The 26216-nt window shown below is 35.4% G+C and overlaps 1 protein-coding gene across 1 annotated transcript in view; it reads left to right on the top strand.

The window, feature by feature from the left end:
* bach2b (BTB and CNC homology 1, basic leucine zipper transcription factor 2b) overlaps window positions 1–26216 on the top strand; it is a 303267-nt gene that overhangs the window by 42312 nt on the left and 234739 nt on the right. The gene's annotated exons all lie outside the window — the stretch shown is intronic.

Here is a 26216-nt window from a genome sequence, read left to right as displayed (position 1 = left end):
GTCTTTATTAAAATGACTAGGAAGATAAAAAATAAGATTCTTTTTTAAAGTGTATTTTTACATAAACTGTATTATATGTAATAAACAGGTAGGTACATCAGTAGCCAGCCATTGATTAGTGTCAAGGAGTAGCTTCAAATAGTAGATTAAAGTTCTACAAACTTTTTAAAAGCCAAGTCAGCATTAAAACAGGAGAGTTGTCTGCTGCCAGCAAGAAAACAGCTCAAAGATCAAACAGAACCAGCAAGCTAAAAAAAGACCTAGAATACATTACTGACAACGATAGATTCATCACAAAGGAAATATCATAATGTTCGCCTCAGAGGGTAAAACCAATAGAACCAGAATCTTTATTTTAATTTTGGAGATAGAGTGCATAGGTCACCAAGCTTGCAAGTGGTAACAGAATGCCCATTGCTTAATAGGGGATGGAACAGATAAAAGTATCCAAGAATTTGAAAAGCATTTGGTTTGTACTTATTGTCATTTTACTGTTTTAGCACTAACACTTCAGTTTGTACAGTATTACCATTTTTGTTCATGGAAGCTTGTTGTCAGAAAAATGTAACAACTGAATACAGAAGCTATAGCTAGATCACCAGTCACAGGATTGCTGCCCTCCACTAAGTGATGCACTGGCAAAAGCTAATTGTACACCCCATAAATACTACTTTGACTGCAATATCCTGATCCTTCAGCCCATGGGTGGGCAACTATTTTTTAATGGGGGAGCCACCTGAGTAAACCAGCTTATTGAGGAGGGCAAAACACATTCTGTTAATTGTTACATTACGGTAAACATGTTATATTTATTTTTTTCACCATAATAAAATTAATTAAGACCACATATTCACAGATTTTATATGCACACTGGAGCATGTTTTCTAACACATTTACAATTCCTGATTATGTAAAAAAAAAAAGAATACTTATTACTGCATTAATCACTGATAAAGTATTTTATTGTCTCTGTACCTTTGACAGCTTAATGGGAAAAATTAAGCCTTAGATGAGCTTCAACTAGTGCGAAGAAGTCAGGTATAAATCCTGATGTTGCTGTTCCCAGTACAGCAGACAGATGGTCATTACTATAACTAGATTTGTTGAATTTCATTACTGAGAATGTCTTTTTACATATATATGTTGATCCAAAGAGGACAAGCATGTTCTGAGATTAGGGAAATTTGCTTTTTTGAGAGAATTGCAGAATAGCAGTAATGGCACTGACTTGAACTGTTCTGCCAGCAATGCATTAGACTGCAAGTCTGTAAGTTCAAGTGATACCTCACTGTGGGCACTGTCCACATCACATGTTAAAGGAGATAGTGAACATTTCAGTTTCCACTGCTCTGAAGTCTTCACATCACCTGGAAAACTCACCATGCAGTGCCCAGAACATGGCTGCATATCTGTTAAGCTGATCAGCAGATAGATTCCACTCTTTCAGTGTGGAAAGGTTTGTCAGTGTGTTCCTCCTTACTTCTTGAGAGAGAAGCAGCTGCTTCCTCATGAAGGCCTTGACTAGACTGTGCATATCATGTGCAAAAAGCTCTTTGCCTTGCAATTTTGTATTCATTCATAAGTGCATTCACATCAACAGCAAATGCTAAATCTGAAAGCCACTCGGTGCTGCTTAGTTCAGGGATGGGTTTTCATTTCATTTAACAAAACTCCTGCATCTCTGATTTCAGATCCCTGTTTGAGCTCTTTGCCCAAGCTTAGCTACCTGTGTCATAGCCCAGATCAGTGTGATCAGTTTCGTGCTAATCCAGTAATATAACAAACTGTCTGTGATTTAATGCCCTAGCCTTGATGAAGTTTACAGTATTAATTACAATACCAACCACATGATTAATTTTTAGCACTGATTTACATAGCACTTCTTGGTGAATAATACAGTGTAAAAATATGAGTTTTTGGGTTGGGTTAATCACAGCCACTTTTTCCTGCATCCTCTTTCAAAGTTCAACATTTTTACCTGTCATATTAGGAAAATCATCAGTTCTCACACAAACAAACTTTTCCTACTCCAGACCTAACTTTTGTATGCATGTACTGACATAAATCCTTACCAGTTGTTGTCCCTTTCACTGATTGCACAGAAGCCAGTTCCTCTGTCATTTCAAAGTCTTTCGTTATTCCTTTCACAAAAATCAGCAGATTCGCTGTGTTATGAACATCACAGCTCTCATTCAAAGCCAAGGAGAAGACGAAGACATATTCCAGCATGTGTTTCAGCTGTAGTACCAGATTCTCTGCAATTTCCTCAATCTGTCTTGTAACTGTTCGCTGTGAGAGAGACAGAAGTTCAAACGCATCCTCTTTCTTTGGGCAGAGGATTGCCGCTGACTCCAATATACACTCTTTAACAAATTCTCCTTCAGAAAATGGTTTGCTTCTTTTGGCAATTTTGTGAGCTAATATATAGCTGGTTTAATGTTTCTTCCTTACCTGTATGAAGCTTTGTAAAAAGACTTTGCTGTTTTTGCAGTTTAGCTAACAATTCCACTGCAGTCCTCACCTTCGGCTTCAGATAAATTTCTACATTTGTAGTCTTTAAATGCAGCAATGTGCTCTTTGCGTACCAAACAGATTGTATTATTGCTAACGTCTGTAAACAAATACTTAGGAGTCGAGGATTTGTTGAATCATCTGTTTTCCGCATCAACTTTTCATTTTTTACCACTCATTTTTGTTGTGTCTTTGAACAAAATGCAGATGGGATGCAGATTAACAACAGGTGTCATCTTTCTTTATTCAGTATAACACAAACAATCTCTGTATCACCCCTTTCTCTGTAATAATCTCCCGCAATTTCCCATGCATATCAATTTTGATCTGCGTCTGCACAATCACATCTCACTGTGATGCAGACTGACACGTCCAGGCAAATACTTGCTGTCTGCACCTTTTACGGGCCAAACAGAACTGGACCATGGGCTGCATTGGGCCCGTAGACCTTACAATGCCCAGATCTTCCTTAGCCCTACATTGAGTAATATTGCTTCAGTTTTCCCACTTTGAATGAGGCCCACAATGTAAACTGCATAGAAGAGTCCTGGACAGGACACAAACTAAACAGAGTTTGTCTTAGATCTGCAGGCATGTTGTGCGCATGGCTGAAATTAGACATGTTACCTGCATTCAAATGCTCATTGATGGCATTCAGGATGAGTCTGTTATCACACTGTGCTTGGCTTGGAAATTTTGTCTGGGAGCTGTATTTGTTCTGTTAAATGGTAAAATTCCTGTATTTGGCACTCGTTTAGATCCTTTAGAAGTAAAGGCATAGCTGAGACCATAGTAGTGAGACGTTCATATCAGGTACTTTGCACAAAAACAGAAATGTTTAAGCAAGTTTGTACATACAATTTAAAACCACTATGCAACGGACTGTAACATCATTTGAGGCATGTTGCTGGCAGCTTCGCCAGAATTGGTTAGATGGGTCAGATTAGAAGTCAGTCCTTCTCATTGGAAATGCACTATACTAATTCACAAGCATTTGTTTGAAGCTTGAAGGTTTGCTGCCTTCCTTAGCCTACACATGAGTCTTTTTCTCATTCTTTGCCAGAAAATCAGACACAGAGAAAAATAACATATAAGATATAAAAAAGTTATAGCAGTATTTTGTTTATTATAAGATTATTAGTGATATGCTTTTTTACACTATAGTTGAGGCCACATATGTACATTAGAATTAGACTGTGATTGACATTTCCCCATTCTGGATTTGTGTATTTACGTGTTTGAATTCCTGGGTGTCTGAGAAAGCTTTTACACGTATACCTGAAGGTGTTTAAATAGTCTGCTGGTGACAAAATTGAACCCACTGTGACCAGCAACTTATTTACACTGCAAGTGTTCAAATCTTCATTCGCATGCATTGTATCAGACTTTCTCTTTTTCTACTCAGCTAAGTGGCAGACTAAATTAAAACTCTGCATTTTTTCCATTTGATGCTGTTTCAAAAGCTGCTGAAGTACTATTAGCTATATTTCTCCAGGCACAGAAAATACCTTTAGACTTAATCAGTAGAGTTTGCATCACATTTGTACAGCTGCCAGAGTTTTTTTTTTCCATCACTTCCAAATGGAAAATTTGCTTTTCTTTTTCTGAAAGAAGTTGCTTTTTTAAAAAATATTAAAGTAATGTTTACAAAGTGTATTTTTCCTCACCTTCCTTTGTAAATGTTAATTCACAAAATCTGTCAGTGTATACTCATTTGTTATTCAATTATGCTAATATAGCTTTTATATTATATTTGCTCCAAAAAAATACACTTGTGTCACTTTCCCCAAAATGTCGTATTAAAACTCTTTAGTGTTTTATGAATATCTCAAGAGTACAGGAAATGAAATGAACCAATTCTGATGTCATATTGCATGTATTAAACAGATTTTCCAAGGGGAAAAAGTAAGTAGGGGTTTTTCATCGCCTACAGTATTCTGATACTGCATCGCAGTGAATCAAGTGCCCTTTCCTCACAGTGCTGTTTTAAGTTGAAAGTTGCTTTAATTACATTGGTAATCATATTTTATCTAGACCGTATCTTTTTTGAGACAACAATTGCACATTCACTGGCTATTTTATTAGGTACACCTTGCTATTACTGGATTGGACCCAATTTTGCATTCAGAATTGCCGCAAATACTGCAAGTAGAAATCAGAAGATGGCTGTGGCATAAAAGTGATGCTCAATTGGTACTAAGTGGCACAGAAAATATGCAAAGAAAATATACCCCACACCATTACACTGCCACCACCAGCTTGAAACGTTGATACAAGGCAAGATGAATCCATGCTTTCATGCTGTTGACGCCAAATTCTGACCCTACCATCGGAATGTCGCAGCAGAAATCGAGACTCATCAGACCAGGCAGTTTTTCCAATCTTCTTTTGTCCAATTTTGGTGAGCCCGTGCGAATTGTAGCCTCAGTTATCTGTTCTTAGCTGACAGGAGTGCCACCCAGTGTGGTCTCCTGCTGGTGTAGCCCATCTGCTTTAAGGTTTGATGTGTTGTTTGTTCAGAGATGCTCTTCTGCATACTTCGTTTGTAATGAGTAGTTATTTGATTAATGCTGTCTTTCTATCAGCTTGAACCAGTCTGGCCATTCTCTTCTGACCTCTGGCATCAACAAGGTATTTTCACCCAGAGAACGGCTGCTCACTGGAAATTTTCCCTTTTTCGGACCATTCATTTTAAACCCTACAGAAGGTTGTGCATGAAAGTCCTAGTAGATCAGCAGTTTCTGAAATACTCAGACCAGCCCGTCTGGCACCAACAACCATGCCACATTCAAAATCACTTAAATCACTTTTCTTCCCCATTCTGATGCTTGGTTTGAACTTCAGCAGGTCGTGTTGATAATGTCTACTTGCCTAAATGCATTGAGTTGTTGTCATGTGATTGGCTGATTAGATATTTTTTATTAACAAGCAGTTAACAGGTTCACCTAATAAAGTAGCCAGTGAGTGTATGTTAAGTATCTATCCATTTATGAACCTGCTTTTTCCACTACAATGAAGCAGGGAACTAGAACCTGCTCCAACAGCGTAACTTGAGCCAACTCTACACTGAATGGCAATGTATTGCAGGCTAGGTCACGCTAATTTGCAGTAAATAATTCTCATTAACATTGAGGCTATGTGGCAGCAGTGCGACTTGTTTTAAATATGCTATCGATGTATTTGTAAAGTGCTATGGGATAGTTGCTTGATAAAGTAAAATAGATTCATGTGTGAGTACCAAATGAACATTAGGAGTGAAATTATGTCTTTAGTTTTGCATGGAATTTATTTTTCTGTTGGCTTTGGTAAAAATAAAAACAAACAAAAAGATTATACTAGGAGAAGGTAGACAATTTAGCAATAAAAGACAAATGGATATAACATCAGTAAAGATTCAAATAAGAATGTTATACGCAAAATGCTAAAGTTATGAGGAAGGATTGGTTTTTGCCTTTTTAAGCTAATTTTACAATCAATGCAATTTGCACTATCCCTTAAAGTGAGCTAAACCTTATGAAGATTGACATCTCACCTTTTGCTTCTGGTAGAGTTGTTGGTTACAAGCAATTGTACTTTGGATTTAGAGAAAATTAAATATGATTATTTCTGTGTGGATGGATGAGTGTATTTGAAGTTCAGTCTTAAATGTAAAAAATATTCCTAGATTTCTTAATATTTTTCCTTATTTACTTTTAACCAAGATGTACAAGTATGTCTGTACAGTGATGCAGCAGGTAATTGTGCTGCTATAGAGTGTATGGACTACGAATCCATTACTTGCTGAAATTACTTTCTCCTGGAGTTTACCTCATCTTTTTGTGAGCAACAGGATGACTTTTTCAACATTTTTTGTATTGTCTGTAATTTAAACTTATCATTTTGTATTCACCCTTAGTACCCAATGTAACTTGTCCTCCATCTGAAAAAGATCCCTAACATTTGTGTCCTCAGCCACTTCTACATGGAAAGTCAAGTAACGTAGCCATCAGAGCTAAATTTGAACTTCTGTAGTTTAGGGGGGTAGTATGAAAGGTCATTGCACCATAACACCTAACTGAATGTTGTTGCAAATAATATACAGAATGTTTATTATGACGGTAGCAAATGCTACAAGTGCTGCTACCTTAAAAGACCAGAGACCTACAGTTTATTTCAGTTCCTAGCCCTCTATTTCACTGTCTCTGTCACTGCCTATGTTTTCACAGCCTCTTCATGCTTGTTTTGCTTTTCTAATCCTAACTCATTTGGTTAATTGGTAACTAAATGTGCTGCTTTGTGTGTCTGCATGAATGAACTTTGAAGTGGATTGATTTATCATTCTTAGATTGTGCCAGTTGTTAAATTATTGATGCTGAGATAGACTGTAGCTCCTCAGGACCCATCATATAAAAATAAAGTAAAAAATGAATGAATGATTTTAAAAAGTGTTTTAAGTAATACAGACAAACATAGTACTTAAGCTGCAGATAAATTGAAACATGTCACTGTGTCTAAAAGCAGTGGTTCATGATTTTGTGAGACAATGATCATGGGGTTATGGGGGTCAGAGACTATCCTGACAGCATTAGACACAAGCCACGAACCAGCTTTAGACAGGGTATTAGCCTATTACAATAAATCTACTGTGTATTGATGTCACTATTAGAATATTGCAAGTGGTTTGTTTACAGTTTGACTGTCTTTATAGACATTTGAGTCTTGCTATCTCAGAAAACACTAGTGTCAACTTCAAATCTTGATGGGGCACCATCAATATACCTTAACTAGCTTGATTAATTAAATTTTCCAGGGGTTTGTGTGTGGCCTATTCCCATTATTCAAACATAGACTTTCTTTGAGGAGTCTGCTGATGCTAAATTTCCTCAGTCTGGTTTTACATTGTTTAAATCCAGATTAAAGCTGCCATTCTTTGATTTGTTTTCTGTATAACTTTTCATGCAGAGCTACAGTGTGTCAGAAGTCACTCTTACAAAGCAAGCAGTATTATACAGTGTGGATAAATACACATAATAAGAGAATCTATTGGATATTAGATGACATGTTAAGAACAAGATAAAAATGTAAAAAGATGATCAAAATTTTAACAAATATATAAAAGAAGGATTAGCTTCAAGGTTGTGAAAAATGTTAGTACCTTATTGCCTTAGTCACATTGATGCTGAGGTGTAACTGCAAGTGCTGAAAAACCATGATATTGACAGTGTTCGTGTTGTGGGAAAATGCTGTTTTGTCCTCAAGATTTTGTGCTCTAAACTAACTAGAGTTCAGTGATGGTGTGTGGTATGATGGTGAAAATTAAATTACAGCAAATAATTACCTTAATGTAATAATGAAATAGCCATTTTACTATCTCATACACACAAGGTGCATGTGTCTAGACATAAGCATAAGGTAAAGTATCTTTTCTTTCCAGGTTGTATATCAGTTTATGATATGATTTTTATATGCATATCCTAACTGGAAGCATTTTCCATAGCTACTTTATTTTAAATGCCATATTACGAAGGTAGGATTTCCATCTTCAGCCAATACTGCAGCACTAATTTAACCCCCCATTACTGTGGGGTATTTTGCACATTGTTTACCACTTTACTCAGTGGGTTTTAATAGGTTATGACAGAAGGAGTTTCATAGACATATTGAGAGAGTTGCAGGGTATGCCCAGTATTCAGATAATGAATAAATAAAATTTTAACCTTGATAGTTTTTCCCAAAAGTGAACTTTTATTTTTCAAGTTTGAGAGTATTAAATATATTGGCTTATCATGGCCTAATTAATCTTGATTGTTGTTACCTAGTTAGAAACACTCATATATTTAGTATTAAAAGAAAAATAAGTCATATATAAACCCTTGCATCTGTTGACAGTGCACATCAAACCAACCACAGGATATTCAGTAGTTATGCAAGTGTGATGAATTTAAAATATAGTGCCTGCAAATACTTCAGATACATGTATGAGTGCACGCATATGTGTGTGTTTGCCATATGCAATTTGTTAAATTTCAAATAAAAAACTAAATAGTACATCTGAAAATGTCTGTGTAGTGAAAAAGTATAAAATAGCTAGTACCAAGGATTCAGTATGATGATATTCATTGTCTTTCACAGTCTGATTCTGACATTCAGCAAAAAATGTTCCTTATTTTATTTTCAGACAGCATTTTCTTTAAAAACGTAAGATTTTCATGTGTGTGTACTACAAAAATTAAATTCAATATGATGGCCGTCTTAAGATGTGCTAGTATAAGTCATTTTACCTAAACACTTCACTTTTGATCCAGATTATCATGGCAATTAAAGTTTAGATTTTTTTGTAAGGTGTGTATCTTTAGAAATAAATGAATTAGCAATTCTTGTTTTATGCATTGTCTTATATATTTATCACAGTCCTAAACTTTTAAAAAGTAATAAATAATAATTAAAAAATAATTAATTAAAAAATAATTAATCCCCGTCTTTCCTAAACAAAATAAGGACTTGTTACAATGTGCATCATACAGACCAATTTCACTCCTGAATAATGATGTTAAGATACTCTCAAAAATCCTAGCTAGAAGGATGGAGAAAGTGCTGCCCTCGGTAATATCACAAGATCAAACTGGATTTATTAAAGGCCGACACCTATCTTCAAATCTCCGACGCTTATTTAATGTTATATATTCACCAGCAAAATCAAACACCCCAGAGATATTACTATCATTAGATGCAGAAAAAGCATTTGATATGATTGAATGGAATTACCTTTTCACTGCATTGGAGAAATTTGGGTTTGGCCCGAATATTTGTGCATGGATCAAACTACTGTATACCAATCCAGAAGCTTCAGTTTGTATTAATAACATTTGCTCAGACTACTTTAAACTAGAACGTGGTACCAGACAAGGATGTCCCTTGTCGCCACTGTTGTTTGCAATCGCTATTGAACCACTGGCGGTTCACTGCCGAAATTCTTATCAGATAAAGGGGATTGTCAGAGAAGGACTGGAACAGAAAATTTCTCTATATGCAGATGATATGGTCTTATATATATCAGACCCAGAAAACACTGTCCCTGCTGTTTTAACAGCACTAACAGAATTTCAAAAGATATCTGGTCTTAGAATTAATCTGAATAAAAGTATACTCTTTCCAGTGAATTCACAAGCATATAATATTAGATTAGACACCCTACCTTTTACCATAGCAGATCAGTTTAAATACCTAGGGGTAAATATCACAAGTAAACATAAAGCTCTTTATCAACAAAATTTTGGCGTCTGTATGGAAACAATTAAGCAAGACTTGCATAGATGGTCAACCCTTCATCTCACTCTAGCCGGAAGAATTAACATTGTTAAGATGAATATCCTTCCTAAACTTCTCTTTTTATTTCAAAACATTCCAATATATATCAATAAATCGTTTTTTAAACAGTGAGATTCAACAATAACCTCATTCATTTGGAACTCAAAACACCCACGTATCCGAAGAGCGACCCTACAAAGACCTCAGGCAGAAGGTGGCATGGCTTTACCTAATTTTCAGTTTTATTACTGGGCAGCAAACATACAAGCCATAAAAACCTGGACACAAAAAAATGAACATACACAAGCTTGGTCCTCAATAGAAGTAAAATCCTGTAGTACTTCTTTATATTCCCTGCTCTGCTCTCCAATAAATGAAAGTTATCGCAAATATACTAATAACCCAATTGTGCTTTACTCACTCAGAATATGGAACCAAATTAGAAAGCATTTTAAGATGGAAAATCTTTTATCAGTGGCACCTCTGTAAGAGAACCACCTCTTTCAACCTTCGCAAGTATATCCAGTTTTTAATACCTGGAAAAGTTTTGGGATTAAAATGCTCAGAGATCTTTATATAGACAACATATTTACATCTTTTGAACAATTACGTTCAAAATTCAACCTCCCAGCTACACATTTCTTTTACTATCTTCAAATTAGAAATTTTGTTAAACAGAAATTGCCCGATTTCCCCCACCTTGCACCCTCCACAATGCTGGAAAAAATACTGCTCAATTTCGAGGAAATAAACACTATTTCCGCAATAAATAAAATCTTATTAGAGTCCCTACCTTTCAAAGATCCAAGAGGACATTGGGAAGAAGATCTCTTAATCAATATATCAGAAAAGAAGTGGAAGGTAGCAAAGCAGAGAATTCACTCGAGTTCTATATGCGCAAAGCATAGAATTATTCAACTAAAAATTATATATCGAGCCCATCTGTCTCGCTTAAAACTGTCCAAAATGTTTCCAGGGCAGGATCCAACCTGCGAACGTTGCAACCAAGCTCCTGCCTCACTGGGTCACATGTTCTGGGCCTGCACCAAACTAACATCATTTTGGACAAAAATTTTTAAGTGCCTCTCAGACAGCCTTGGTATCACAATCCCTCCTAACCCATTAACAACTGTGTTCGGTGTTCTTCCAGATGGACTTGAATTGGAGAAGGACAAGCAAACGGTGATTGCATTCACTACACTTTTGGCACGCAGACTTATTTTGTTAAATTGGAAGAATCCTAATTCTCCTCTTATAAGTCAGTGGGAAACTGATGTTTTATATTATTTGAAATTGGAAAAAATCAAATTCTCAGTTAGAGGATCTGTACAAAATTTTTTCAAAACCTGGCAGGATTTAATGAATATTATTTTAGAATAAGAGAAATAACTATTACCGCATTTAACTCCCTTCTCCATCTCTTATTTACATATATTTTTACTTCTCCCTTTCTTTTGTTTAATGTTGCCTTATTAAAAAGCCTTAAGCAATTTTCCTTTAGCTAAGCTCTCCTTCTCAGGGGTGGGGTTTGATTTGTCTTCAAATTTGTTGGGTTATAAATTGATCTGTTTGTATGGAATGATTACAATGAAAATTAATAAAATAAAAATATAAATAAAAAGTAATAAATATATTGTTAGACAAAACAAAAACAATTATCATTTCACATTGTTAATTTTTTGGGTACTTCTGAAGTCCTTTGAACTTGGTAAAGACACTTTAAAAATAAAATGTATTATTGTGTTAAACTGCATAATTGTGTTAAATCATGAGATTTGGTCAACACCATAAAGCCATGGATGACTGTTGATTAGGAAATGGTAACAGTAGATCTAAGCAAAAGCTGCCAGAATACCAGTTCACAAGGATTAATACTGTCCCGCACAATATTTTTCATTTTGATCTTTTGATTTTTATGCATTGCAGTTTAGCTTTTTCTAAGTGCTTTTAGTTCTTATCTTCAAGAAATGGGAATTTCAATTCCATCATTGCATACTTTCTGTGATGACAAGTAACCCAATCCTTTTAGGTAAGTTATATCCATATATTCTGATTCTATCACCAATGTGTTATACCTTGCACTGGACTATACCTCTAGTTTGATGTTGTTTACATGTGCCCCAGTCTGGCTTAAATAGTTGAGTGATGTTTTTCTGTTGAGTTACACTTCGGTTGCCTACTAAGCACAGATTAAAGACAGAAATACTTGTAAATAATAATAATAATTACAATGTAACATCCTTAGCAGTGGAAATGCAAGCTACTTCTTTTGTGTGTGCTGTAACAGGTACTCTGAATAAGTATTAATCAGTTATATTGACAGATATAGTGTAGTGTCATTAGCATTTGAATTAAACTTAATACAGTATGTCTCCTAATGGTAACAGTGAGGTCAACTGCTTTCTAAGATTTGTAAAGTAAGGATGATGGAAGTTTTCGAGGTATGGTTGCAGGTGTTTTATCTAGGCTGTGCCATTGTGCTATTGAACCCTTTAAACTCCAAAATTCCTATAAGAAATTAATGTGCACATTCAATTAGCCACTTGAAATTTTAAAGTAACAATACTCCACCACAGCATATTCAGTTCAAAATCTACCCTGCACATGTAAGTGGCATGACAACATGCTATCTGTAAGTATACAGTTTAGTGAGTAAACATGAAAAATGTGCATAAAGAGTGTGAAATGTCACAAAAAATGGATAATAGAAATAACAGACAACAAACAATTAGGGATTTCTTACAAAAATCTAGCAAAACCATAAATTGCATCCATCGCTGAAGCCAAACGTGCTGCAAGTTATGGAACAATGGAGGGGTTTAAAATAGCTGCAGCTTTCAGTATGAATGACTTAAAAGAACAATTGGGACACTTTTGACAACACTAATGATAAGATGTTCTGCAAAATCTTTAAATTTAATTATAACATAAAATAAGAGCAACCTATTTACTGAGGGTGGTAGTAACTTTAGAACAAATACACTCGACCTGAAATTCAAAGATCACCAAAAATCCCCAATAGAGAAAAACGTTGAGCTAGACTATGCAGCAGTTCCCTCTAAGGGCAATAATTAAGAGCAAAGAAATTATTGAACTGGACAAACTGTGTATTTTATTTTCAAAAAGGTTTTTTTTGTAATGTAAAATACAAATGAGAGTACCTGATTTGTAGAGTGCCTCAACACTCTTACTACTGGAGGTATTACCAACTACATCACATGTAATTTTCCACAAATATTCGAGATGTACTTACCAAAGTCGCGAATAGCACAATTCAGTCTAAATTGCAGAACTCTGTTTCTAAACCCGTGCTTGCTGATAAGAGCATAGACATCTGCCAATAGAATGTTGTGTCTCTACATTTATCCTGTATCAAGAATAATGACAGAAGCCTAGTGTGAATTATGGAACTAATATTTGGGAATTCAACAATCATATATAATTATTTTGCATACAGAGGTCAAACATTAACATATGATTAACATATGAATTTCAAACACAGTGATGCAGTCCTACATTTGTTTTTATCGAATCCTTTTAAAAGTTTCTTATTCTTAAAACTGACTGAATTACAAATATTACTGCTCACTGGTAGTGACAGGCTGCAAGACTACTAAGCTGGAAAAGGAGTTGCCATTAACTGAAAACAAAACACTACATTATCCTTTCCATGTCCATCATTTCAAGTCAGGTGGCAGATAGAGTACCTCACATCTGTTTAGATATACTTTATAACTAATGGCTAAGGCAGTTTAATTTACACCATTAAGCAGCCTCTGCAATCCTATATACATCCGCCAATCTAAGAACACATTTTAAATCTTACAATTTTCTTAATCTCAGGTCTTTAATATTGTCAAGACAATATAATTTTGTGTGATTGTGTGAATATGAGGTATCTACACTTGCTCTCCAAATGCCTTTCCTAAATGTCTTTAAGTTCCAATGAATGACATGTGAAAGGAGGAACAAGATTAGCATTTCTAAATGTAGAAGTCATGGGTATCATACATTGTAACCTCATTACTTTGTTGTTTGTGCCGATAATTGATAATTCAAAATATATGATCAAAATATTTCAAAATGTCCTGTAAAAATGTACACTGTAAAAAGAGATTTATGAAAAAAGATCAGACTCTAAGCAGACCAGCTATTAGTAAATGGGGGCAGGGGGTGAGTGTGTGGGAGTGCTGCAGTAAACTGATGTCCACCCCAGGGTTATTTTGGAAAAGACTTAGTTCCAGAAAGATTGATAAATGGTGTGCAGAGATAACATTAATTTACAACATGCTGCAACTGTTTTCCAAAAAACACTCCTTTTTTTAAGTTGTGCCTTTATACCACTTTATGAAAGCAATATGTTGTGCTTATAGTCAGGTATCATCTAAACAGAGAAATGAAGAATTACAGAAGAAAACCTGGTCAGTACCATCCTCTTGGCTATTTGGACTCACTCATCCTCCATTCATTGTTTGAGTATTAATTAAACATTCTTCAATTAATAATAAACACTTTTATTCAAGACATTTTATGTATTTTTTTTATTTAGTAATTGGTGAGTATAAATAAGTTGATTGGGCATAACAGTGTGATGGTGTGTTCTCTCTGATGAACTGATGCCTGTTTTTTCAGTGTTGGCTCCTGCTGGATGTTTCTTTATGCAGATTTCTTAATGATCCTGACTTTTTATTAAGTGGGTTAGAAAATACTATAGATGGATGATTTAGTTAGGCAGTACTGAATAAGGAACCTTACAAAGGCCATCATTTGTTGTTTTAGTGCCATTTTATGCTTAAGTAATTCAAATAAATGCAGGGTTACAATATGCATTCAATATTCCAGCAGTTATTTAAAAATAATAGAAACGGTGCTTTAAATTAATACTTTATTATTGATAATTTCCATTTCAAAAGTTAACTCTTTTTTTTCTCTCAAAAGTACAGTTAATATGTGCTTTGTGGCTTCCAGTATGTTCTTCACCCCCTCTACTTCAGAAAAGGCTAATAGACCACAGCTATCACATACTTCCTCCAAAGGTGGGAAGTTATATGTCGAAATTTCTGACTTATCCTTTGACAGTTTTTGACGTATGTAGCCTCCCACTTGCTAGTTTGTTGCTTTAGAGCATGACGTGCATTAGTTCAAAGCCACCTACTTGAAATTTTACGCTATTCAGACTGTAATTGATCACATTGTTTCTCTTTCACGTGAATTAGTGTTTGAAATATTTTTTCAAACTTTATTGGCAGTCAGAGGGAAGTTCCCCTTTGATTTTTCTGATATGTACTTTAATTTCTATAAGAATATTTGTGTCAGTTTGGATAAATGATAAGAATATTTGTATCATTTTTGTCAATTGCTTGCTAAGCTATCAGTAAGCATGTTTAAAGTGCAGTTAGATATTAAAGTGTATATGGTTATGCATCAGTCAGTAAAGTTTAGATCATCAGTCCACAACAACAAACTCATATGCAACTATAGAAAAGGTGAATAGCTCCTAAGATAATATTTGTCTTGTATAATATGTGTTTTTGTAGCAAATCAAGATCAGAACCGGGAAAAGTATGAACAGAATTAAAAATAGCAGCACCTAGTGTAAGAGATGCATTTATGTAAGGCTTCTTGTGATGTTTTATTCTGTGTGTACAACTGTAAAGTAAAGATGGGTTAATTTCTCTGGGGTGGCACGGTGGCGCACTGGGTAGCGCTGCTGCCTCGCAGTTAGGAGACCCATGTTCGCTTCCCGGGTCATCCGTGCATGGAGTTTGCATGTTCTCCCTGTGTCTGTTTGGGTTTCCTCCAGGTACTCCGGATTCCTCCCACAGTCCAAGGACATGCAGGTTAGGTGCATTGGTGATTCTAAATTGTCCCTAGTGCGTGCTTGGTGTGTGTGTCTGCCCTGCGGTGGGCTGGCGCCCTGCCCGGGGTTTGTTTCCTGCCTTGCGCCCTGTGTTGGCTGGGATTGGCTCCAGCAGACCCCCGTGACCCTGTAGTTAGGATATAGCGGGTTGGATAATGGATGGATGGATGGATTTCTCTAAGATCAATGAATAGATCTTTTTAAAATAAACTGAACCTCAAATAAACAACTACAATATCAGAGGAAATATACACATCATAACAGATGAGTAAACTATGGTCGATGTAGGTTGTGAAGTTGCAGAAGATTATTAAAATGGAATACCTTGCCATTTTTAACATATTTGATAGTCCTGCATCATGTGCATCAAAATACTGTATGTTTAGACAAAAATACTGATAAAAATGGAAAACTGAGTCTTGGCTTTGAAATTGTTACCAAATGCTAGCCAGTGTCAAAAGATATGGAAAAAAAGATTAATATTCAGAAGAAGGTGAATAGACAGTGTCTTTACAAAGGTATTATAATAGGTTTAAGCAGGTTTGAGAAAGTTAAGTTTTTCAATAATAGTGTTAAGTGTTCTTTACAATATACTTTATTTACATTTCTTAATTTAAGCTGCTTGTAAAGAATTTTCTTATGCTTCGTTTATTACTAGAGTGTTATGATTAACTTACTTTGTTTCTTGTTCACTTGTTCCTGTTTCCTGCTTTGTGTTAAGCTCTCATCCTAGGTTTGTCTGTAAGGTTGCATTAGTCATAATATTAAAATCATACAAAAAGCTACTAATAGACAAAGTTTGCATTGTGTGACCATTTGGCCTCAAAGGTCCAATATCCTGGGTTCAAATCCAGTGCCTCCCGGTTGTCTGTGTAGAGTCTACACTTTTAGAACTGTGTCTGCAATGATTTTCCTCCCATATCACCACAGATGTGCTGGTTAGGTTAATTGCTGATTTCTGTTTGACCCTTTGTGCATCTCTGAGTTGATGTTCTGAATGAGTGGTGATTGTGATGGACTGGTGAATGGCCCAGAGCTGTCTCCTTCCTTATGCCCATTGTTGTTGAAACAGGCTCTGAGCCCTACAACCCTAAATTGGAATTAGCAGGTCTGTGAATGTTATGGTGTGTTGTAATGTTCTTCTGTGGTCATCATCCAAAGGTGCTTTACAAGAGTACTTTTTTTGCTTTATTTTTTTCTTTACTCAATTTGTTATTGCTCTGATGGCAAAAATATGTCATTTGTTTAGACCACTTGGTATTCATACCAAAGCTTTAGCTCCTGAGCCAATTTTATTGCTGTTTCCTTGCCTTTTGTATCATGTTATAATCCATGTTTCTTCTCTGTTTGTGATAAACTTCATTCATTCAGTACCCACACTAACTCTGATGAGTTGTTCATCAATTTGTTCTGCCTGTCATCTTTTCCATGTATATTTGGGTTACTGTTTTGTATTCTAATTTAATGTTAGGACATATGAAGGTTCTATCCAGAGGTTTAATATTTAATATTTGCCTGTGCTATGTCATGTAATTGAGTGATACTGACTCCTTTTCTTGTATTTTTTCCTTGTTTGGTTTGCATTGTGCCTTATTATGAGATCACAGTGAAAGGTGCCATGTAAAGTGAAGATGAGGATTACACTTTTGGTCGAGCATTTTCCAGATATGAAGGTGTAATACAGAAATGTTCTATGTCCTTTATTTGAACGTCTAGTAATGCTGACTTTATCTTGGGAATGAAAGCAATGTTAGTGAACACAGATTTTTTAACCAAAGTGAACAATGTAAGCATTGCGCAGCTAATTATCCGTACTCTGACTGAGGTTAATGTGCACTTCAATGACGTTGTAGGGTTTGTTACAGATAATGCAGCTTATATGATAAAATGTTTTCATGATAGTTTGTGAGGAATATAGCCAAATTCCGTTCATGTCACATGTTGGGCCCACATCCTGTCATTAGTTGGAGAAGAGTTTCGTGAAGCACTACAACTTTGTGATATGTTGGCTGCTTCTGTCAAGGCCATATTCTCCAAAGCTTCAGGACGTCGTGCTAGATATCTTCATCATCTGCGACAAATGAAAGTTGAAAAGGCAGTCATGCCGCCAACTCCAGTCATCACAAGATGGAATTCTTGGTTCGAGGCTGTGCTGTATCATGCTGAGTATCTAGACTATTATATCTCGTTCGTTGCTACTGAAATCGAACACAGTGGAGCTACAGTCCAGTTAAAGAAGCTGTCAGCGTTACTACAAAGTACTGATTAAACTTAACGAGCTGAGAGCTGAACTTGAATTTGTATCTGCCAGCCAATTATGAACACTCTGACTTCTTTTGAGGCACAGTCATTCATGGCTGTCGATGTCTACAACAAAGTGTCTGACTTACTGTCTTGCCTGAAATCGTCCGGATTTCCAATTGCAACCAGCAGCTGTGAAGATGGAAAGCACAAAGCTGCTGCTAAACTTAAAGAATATTTTGTGGGAACCAAACAGCCGGCAATAGACCTATTCAGATCTGTGAGAATATTTGATCCACGACAGCTACCACTCTTATTGAAGAATTTTGCTGATCATGCACAATCAGTGCCAACAATGATAGTTGCAGCAGATGAATGGCAAGCTTATCTGGACATAGCATCTCGTGAAGTAATTCCAGCTGATATCACTGCTTTTTGGTGTGCCTTAGAGGACAGACTGCCTCGCTTAGCAGCTCTTGCTAAAGTTTACATTGCGTTGCCGATCTCTTTTGTTGATGTGGAACGTTCGTTCTCAAAATATGGATCGGTGTTGTCACCACTGCGATATTCTCTGTCACAAGAAAACCTACAAGCTTACAGTGCCGTTTTCTTCAACAATAAATAAACAATAACGTTAGAAACATTATTCGATAGTTTGTTGAGAATAATATTATGCCTACATATGTTTCAGCATCGTTTGCCTAAAGCAAATCTGTGGATTAAAATGTGCGGATGTGAATGCATTGATATACCTATTTGATTAGTATTACGAATTATGATTGATTATTATTAAGGATTAAGAATAGGAAAAATTGCATTTGTTTTGGTTGGGTTACGAATTAGTCTTACGGTGTTCTGGTACTGCATTTGCCGCGCCGCGGAATTTAAAAAAAATATGCCACGGAATTTACGATTTCTTGCCGCGGTAAATCGTGGGCCCTAAATATTATATTTAAATATTATTTATTTTTTCTGTTTTGGTCTGTATGCTTTAAAAATAACGTTAATTCATATTTTACCTCCAGGCAGATGTGTTCTGCTTCAGTTCTATTTGGCATGGTGGTAAAGAGGGGTGAGGAGAAGGAGTGTCATTTTATATTGAATACACATAAAATTTGTGGTGAGAGCATGCTGATAAAGATAAAATGAAAATATAATTAGAAATTAAACTCTGGATCTTCTTCAGTATAGAGTATTATTGAGAAGTGGGCTGACTCTTTTCAGATAAAAGTTTGATTTTTAAATCAGTCCAAACCTAAAATTAAAATCAATGATCAGATGAAAATTACATTGAAACTTATGTGTGATTATTAACTTCTATCCACCAAACAATCCATTTTCCAGATACAGTTTTTTTCATTACAGGCTGTCAGAGCCTATCCAGGGTTAAATGTGCAATCCACTTTTGGACCAGATGTTAGTCCATGTGTGGCAAGACACACTGAAGTAAACATACATTGTTAGTCACGAGGGGCAAGACTAAGTCATCAGCTAGCCTGTACAGTATATGACGGGGATTTGGGAAGAAGCTAGGGTACTTGAAGAAAGCACAGATGAACAATGCTGGTAACCTCCACATGGAAACTTCCAAGAATCAAATTGAACATCAATGCTAATTACTATGCCAATGTGTTGTTTAACACTAACTTCCATTATACATATACTGTATTGATGCTTGTTATACACAGTTAATTCCACATTTGAACGACTTATACAGTTAATATTCTTGCATTAGCTTTCTTATGTGTAATATTAATAGAAAAAAAAATTCCTGTACAGTATAAAGGAATGTGTTATTGAATGAAAGACCGGCTCAATTTTAGAATGTTTCTACCCCGCTGTGTAGTAGCTACATTAATTAGTGAATTGCCTTATAGTAAGTAGGCAAAGATTAATTTCCTTCCCTCATTGTAGGACCCTCTCTATCCAAGCAGTGTATGTCATGAGCACTGCAGCATTTCCATAGCTCTCTACTGATATTTGTCTCAACTATCTTGAGTACTGTTATTGGCAGGCAATGTGAATGAGAAACTTGTTAACTCTTATCACAACTGTCGCAGTGAACAGTAATTACCTTGTCTACTCATTTACTGTATAGGTGTTTTGTATGGTAGTACATATTTTAACATTTTAATGATTTTAATAATAAATGGATTTTATGTTTCTATATTGTGACTGTCCTATGTGAGTCTTAAAATTTAACAATGGAAATTGTACATATAAATATAATTTCAAGCAGCTGTGAAAATAGTTTTGTAATTGTAGGATATTTTGATTATGACAAGAAAGAGAACTACTTCAGGTTTAGATTTTAATATGTTGTTTAATGCATTGTTGTTGCCACATGTGTCTAAATGGTCACATGTGGCAGCAGCTTTCTGATAAAGAGAGCTATTCCTATAGATGTTATCGTTAAGGAATTCCTATAGAAAATAACAACACAAATTCAGTATGTTGGGATGCATTGGCCTTGTACAGTTCATTAAGAATACTGATCAGGAAATACCATGCCAAAGAATTACACATTAAGATAATCAAGGATCCTCTTGATTATAAAGAATGTCTTTGATTAGCAAACTTTACTTAACATGCATTACGGAGGAATTATTAAGGAGAAGACTGAGAAGCACAAATGGCAGAAACAGTATAGGTTTAGACGGGGGAGGTTGATATACAGTTAGGTCCATAAATATTTGGACAGAGACAAAGTTTTTCTAATTTTGGTTCTGTACATTACCACAATGAATTTTAAATGAAACAACTCAGATGCAGTTGAAGTGCAGACTTTCAGCTTTAATTCAGTGGGGTGAACAAAACGATTGCATAAAAATGTGAGGCAACTAAAGCATTTTTTTAGCACAATCCCTTCATTTCAGGGGCTCAAAAGTAATTGGACAAATTAAATAACTGGAAATAAAATGTTCATTTCTAATACTTGGTTGAAACCCCTTTGCTGGCAATGACAGCCTGAAGTCGTGAATTCATGGACATCACCAGATGCTGGGTTTCCTCCTTTTTAATGCTCTGCCAGGCCTTTACTGCAGCGGCTTTCAGTTGCTGTTTGTTTGTGGGCCTTTCTGTCTGAAGTTTAGTCTTCAACAAGTGAAATGCATGCTCATTTGGGTTAAGATCAGATGACTGACTTGGCCATTCAAGAATTTTCCACTTCTTTGCTTTAAAAAACTCCTGGGTTGCTTTGGCTGTATGTTTTGGGTCATTGTCCATCTGTATCATGAAACGCCGCCCAATCAATTTGACTGCATTTAGCTGGATTTGAGCAGACAGTATGTCTCTGAATACCTCAGAATTTATTCGGCTGCTTCTGTCCTGTGTCACATCATCAATAAACACTAGTGTCCCAGTGCCACTGGCAGCCATGCACGCCCAAGCCATCACACTACCTCCACAGTGTTTTACAGATGATGTGGTATGCTTTGGATAATGAGCTGTTCCACGCCCTCTCCATACTTTTTTCTTGCCATCATTCTGGTAGAGGTTGATCTTGGTTTCATCTGTCCAAAGAATGTTTTTCCAGAACTGTGCTGGCTTTTTTAGATGTTCTTTAGCAAAGTCCAATCTAGCCTTTCTATTCCTGAGGCTTATGAGTGGCTTGCACCTTGCAGTGCACCCTCTGTATTTACTTTCTCTTTATGGTAGACTTGGATATCGATATGTCTACCCCTGGAGAGTGTTGTTCACTTGGTTGGCTGTTGTGAAGGGGTTTCTCTTCACCATGGAAATGATTCTGCGATCATCCACCACTGTTGTCTTCCGTGGACGTCCAGGTCTTTTTGCATTGCTTAGTTCACCAGTGCTTGCTTTCTTTCTCAGGATGTACAAAACTGTAGATTTTGCCACTCGTAATATTGTAGCAATTTCTCAGATGTGTTTTTTCTGTTTTCGCAGCTTAAGGATGACTCCTTTGACCGCATGTTGTCTGTTCACAGCAAAATCTTCCACATGCAAGCACCACACCTCAAATCAACTCCAGGCCTTTTATCTGCTTAATTAATAATGACATAACGACGGACTTGCCCACACCTGCCCATGAAATAGCCTTTGAGTCAATTGTCCAATTACTTTTGAGCCCCTGAAATGAAGGGATTGTGTAAAAAAAATGCTCACATTTTTATGCAATCGTTTTGTTCACCCCACTGAATTAAAGCTGAAAGTCTGCACTTCAACTGCATCTGAGTTGTTTCATTTAAAATTCATTGTGGTAATGTACAGAACCAAAATTAGAAAAAAGTTGTCTCTGTCCAAATATTTATGGACCTAACTGTATATTAATATGCTGGAATTCTATGAGGAAGCAACAAAAAGATACAAGCCTTTTTAAATCCTGGTCCCTGAGTGGTGCATATGATACATTTTATATTGACTTTCTGGGAGTATTATACAGTTAGGTCCATAAATATTTGCTGGGTTTCCTCCTTTTTAATGCTCTGCCAGGCCTTTCATAGAGTTGAAAATTTCTATACAAAGTTATTTTCAACTAAACTCGTGCAAAAATGCATGTGTATAAATAGCTATATCTATTAAGATGAGTTCAACACTCTTACTAGGAACTAACTCAGTCAGCTCTAGGACAATGGTTAATAGACCTAGAATATCATTATCAAGATTAAGATTCACAGACCATATACCAGTGAATATTATGGAAAGTTTGAGAAGTTTCTTATGGCATCATTAAGCTCTCGACAGGAATCCTGAAAGCAAACAGTATGCATTACATATTTTTTCCATTGCTTTCACTGTAAATAACAAGTGTTGTCCTCTACTACAACTAGTGTCACTACATCCATCCATCCTTTACTGAACTTAATCTGCTATATAATAAAAGGTCTGTGTGTGTGTGTGCGCGTGTGTGTGTGTGCGCGCCGCATCCCTAAAAATGATATGATTGGGTATTATGGATTTGGTGTGGTTGGTCTGTTTGGCTTTAGTGATGGGATTGAGAGACAAATTGCGAGTGTAACACAAAAGAAGGAGAAATGACACAAGAGGTACACTGAGAAAGTTACCTTCAAAGATAGAATCTATAAAAGCAGACAGGAGGCAAGAACGGTGTCTCGAAAATAGTGACAGTTTGAGAAGCAGGCTTTATGGGAACATGCTCGAGTGAGGGAGCAATGGGGAAAACATATTTCATATACTGTACATCCGAATACAGAGGAAAGACGCTGAGAGTACATACAAAGCAAGAGATATATTTTAAAATTTAAAATTATTCTATTACCAGTCATCAACAGGTAACATGACTTGCATAGTTACAAATATTACAACGTTGTCTATGTGGTACTGTATGTAATTTACCTTTATGGTAAATGCAGAGAATTCCAGCTCAAAAGTGAAGCTCCACTTTCAGCATCTACAAACTACTTTATACCATCAGTGTGTATTAATACTAGGTAATGAAATAATAATACATTTTATTTATTTGTAGGCGCCTTTCTAAATATTCAAGGACACCGAACAATAGATAAAACACAGATTATAAACAAAACTAAAATACAAAAATTAAAATCGGACAGAGCAATTGTAATCAAAGAGAAAAAGCAGTCTTAAACAAATGAGTTTTAAGTTTAGATTTGAAAAGTGAAAATGATTCAGTATTTCTAAGCTCAGATGGTAAATGTGCCACTGTTGGTTTTGTGACTGGGATACCAGAAAAATTTCTCTCTTCCGAAGGATTAAATGGAATTCAGGTTTAATACTGTGTATATACAGTTTGAGTATAGATTTGCATACATAATGGATAATTTGTATTTTTTATGTTTATTATAAAATCTTCTTAAACTAACACCGCAAAGTAGTTTTAGAGGCCAAATTTCATTTTATTTGTGAATGCCATATAGTGTATTTTGTTTTAGAAGTATTTACTAAAGGAAATTATGCTTCCACAGTTACTTCCTTTGCAGGTGTCAAAATAAATAACTGTACCAGTGGTTAATGATTTGATGAATGTATTTACCATAATTCACAACATTATATTTCAGTTATTACTGTTTGAAGAAGAAAAGGAGTGGAAAGTTATTTTACATACAGTATCTTATACTGTATTTTGGTTTTTGATGGTAACTTTTTACTGCAGGCTCTAATTATAAATATTTCAAAGATTCTTTAGCTTGTGATTCTTTAGCACTGAAACACTCTTCTGTTTTGTGTTTGCAACTATAGTTTTTGGTCCAGACAAAAAAAAATTATTTAAACATATACAATACTTCATGGTTCATATGCAGTCAAAAGTTAGTTTTAAAACAGTTTGTTTTGTTGATGCATCTTTAGTGTAAATTGTATATTTCACTATTTATAGATGCATTATGTATTTATGAACCTTTTGTTATTAGATTGGGGAATTTTGGATTTGTCCTCTGTGGTTGTGCTGATTTGCTCAAGTACTGTATTGTTGGGTGCGAAGCATTGGTGAAATACAATCTTCTAGATTTTACACTGATTTTTGATTTTTGCTGTGGCTATATTAATTAGATTTTTGTCCTGTTGGAACTTGAATTTTTTAATTACGTAGTTTAACGTCTTTTTCAGTGTTAAATCTAGATCTTAATGGAACGGCTTACATTTGTCTAATTTGTTTTGATCCATCATTCTCCATATATGAATATGCACCAGAGTGCATGACACTGAAAAGAATTACACTAACCTGATAATACCTCAAAATATTTTCATAATCTACAAACTGTTAAGTAGATGGTGAGCTGTGTTTTGCTTTGTGCCATGCCTGGCATCGTGGTTTGTATATAGACAAAAGAGATCTGTTTTTGATTCTTTATACTTTCACGTCATGGGCCTCCGTTAAAGACCACAGGTTGGTGTCCTCACCTCATTCAAAGCACTACAGTTTATTTCATATCCCTTGTTCATATTCATTGGCATTGTTCTTCATTAAATTTATATTTTTGATATTGAAGATGTGAAATTAATGTCGTTTAATGAGACATTTATTTGAGGTTAGGTGTCTGTTGTTGATATGTTGACAGCAAAAGTGGCATATTTTCATACAGATCACAAATTATGGTGCTAATTAGATTTTTGGCCACTGTGCTGGCATGGCCTCTTCTGGTTGTCCATTCTTGGGGTAGCCTGCTATAACAAAAATCTTAAGTTATTCAATATTCTTTCCATTTATCAATGATAGACCTAGCAGCTTTTAACAATTTTTATTTCTTTCTATTTCCCAAGTCTGTGCCTCTTTAAAAATCTATCATGACGTTGTTGGCCTTCTTGGTATAATTACTGCCCTAATATTTATTAAACTTTCATGTCTGTCAACTTGAACATTTATACAGAGTATACATGTGTGGAAATTCGATGCACCAAAACTTAGTTTGTAATATTATGGCTAATCTGGTAAAAAAAAATACCTTAAAATATGACATTTTAGTTTTTTCTTTTAAACTGGCATTTAATAAAAGCCTTTCATTGGTAAAAAATACAAACCGTATTTTGGTGGATTGGTGACACAATGATCAGCACTAATATCTCACAGTTCTAGGTTAAAAATACCATGCATCAAAGGGTGCTTATAATAAGGAAGTTGGAAACTGTTGAGATCGTAGGAACCTAATAAATCTAAAATTGGACCATAAATGAATAATGCATAATAAGATACTCCAGATTTTAAATATAGTATTTAATTATTTTGTACAGTAACTTGTGCTGTTGCTCATTGCATTTAATATAGTACTAATCCTTTCTTCTCTTGCATACTTGGAGCCTAAAAAATTTTATGCCACTTGAGTTTAAAAGCTCTAATTAAGAATGTGTAATAAATCCTAATACTATGTTCAGTATGTTCATATTATAAAAATGTTGAGTTGAGGAATAATTAGTATTTGCTGCGTCTGTTGCACTCTTGCTATACTAAATGATTTAACCAAACGGGGCATTTTTATAACTGGAAATTACATTGAAATTATGTTATACAGATCATGATACTCTTTAAATACAAAACTGCATGCTGCCTTTGCACTCTTTGGTGTTTCCAACTCCACATTGCTTAAATACTGCACATTCTCTTAGTTTGATATTAAGTAATAATCAAGACAAAGTTCACCCTGCAAACATTTTTAAAGTTGTAGAATTCATTTTAATATGAGTTTTACTGATTCATGTCACATAGAAAAGATGTAGCCAGGATTCCAGGATGAGGAAGGGCACTCTGATACTCACAGATGGGTTGGAGAAAATTGGAGTATCTTTAGAAACAGAAAGAGAAAAAATGTCCAATCTTCACAAAGCAGGGAACTCTGCTAGAAACCAGTGATTTATTATATACAGCATTCAATTTAAATTCCTG

This window comes from Erpetoichthys calabaricus, chromosome 3 (genome assembly GCF_900747795.2).
Source record: "Erpetoichthys calabaricus chromosome 3, fErpCal1.3, whole genome shotgun sequence".
Taxonomy (NCBI): Eukaryota; Metazoa; Chordata; class Cladistia; order Polypteriformes; family Polypteridae; genus Erpetoichthys; species Erpetoichthys calabaricus.
This window is presented reverse-complemented; position numbering and strand designations above follow the sequence as displayed.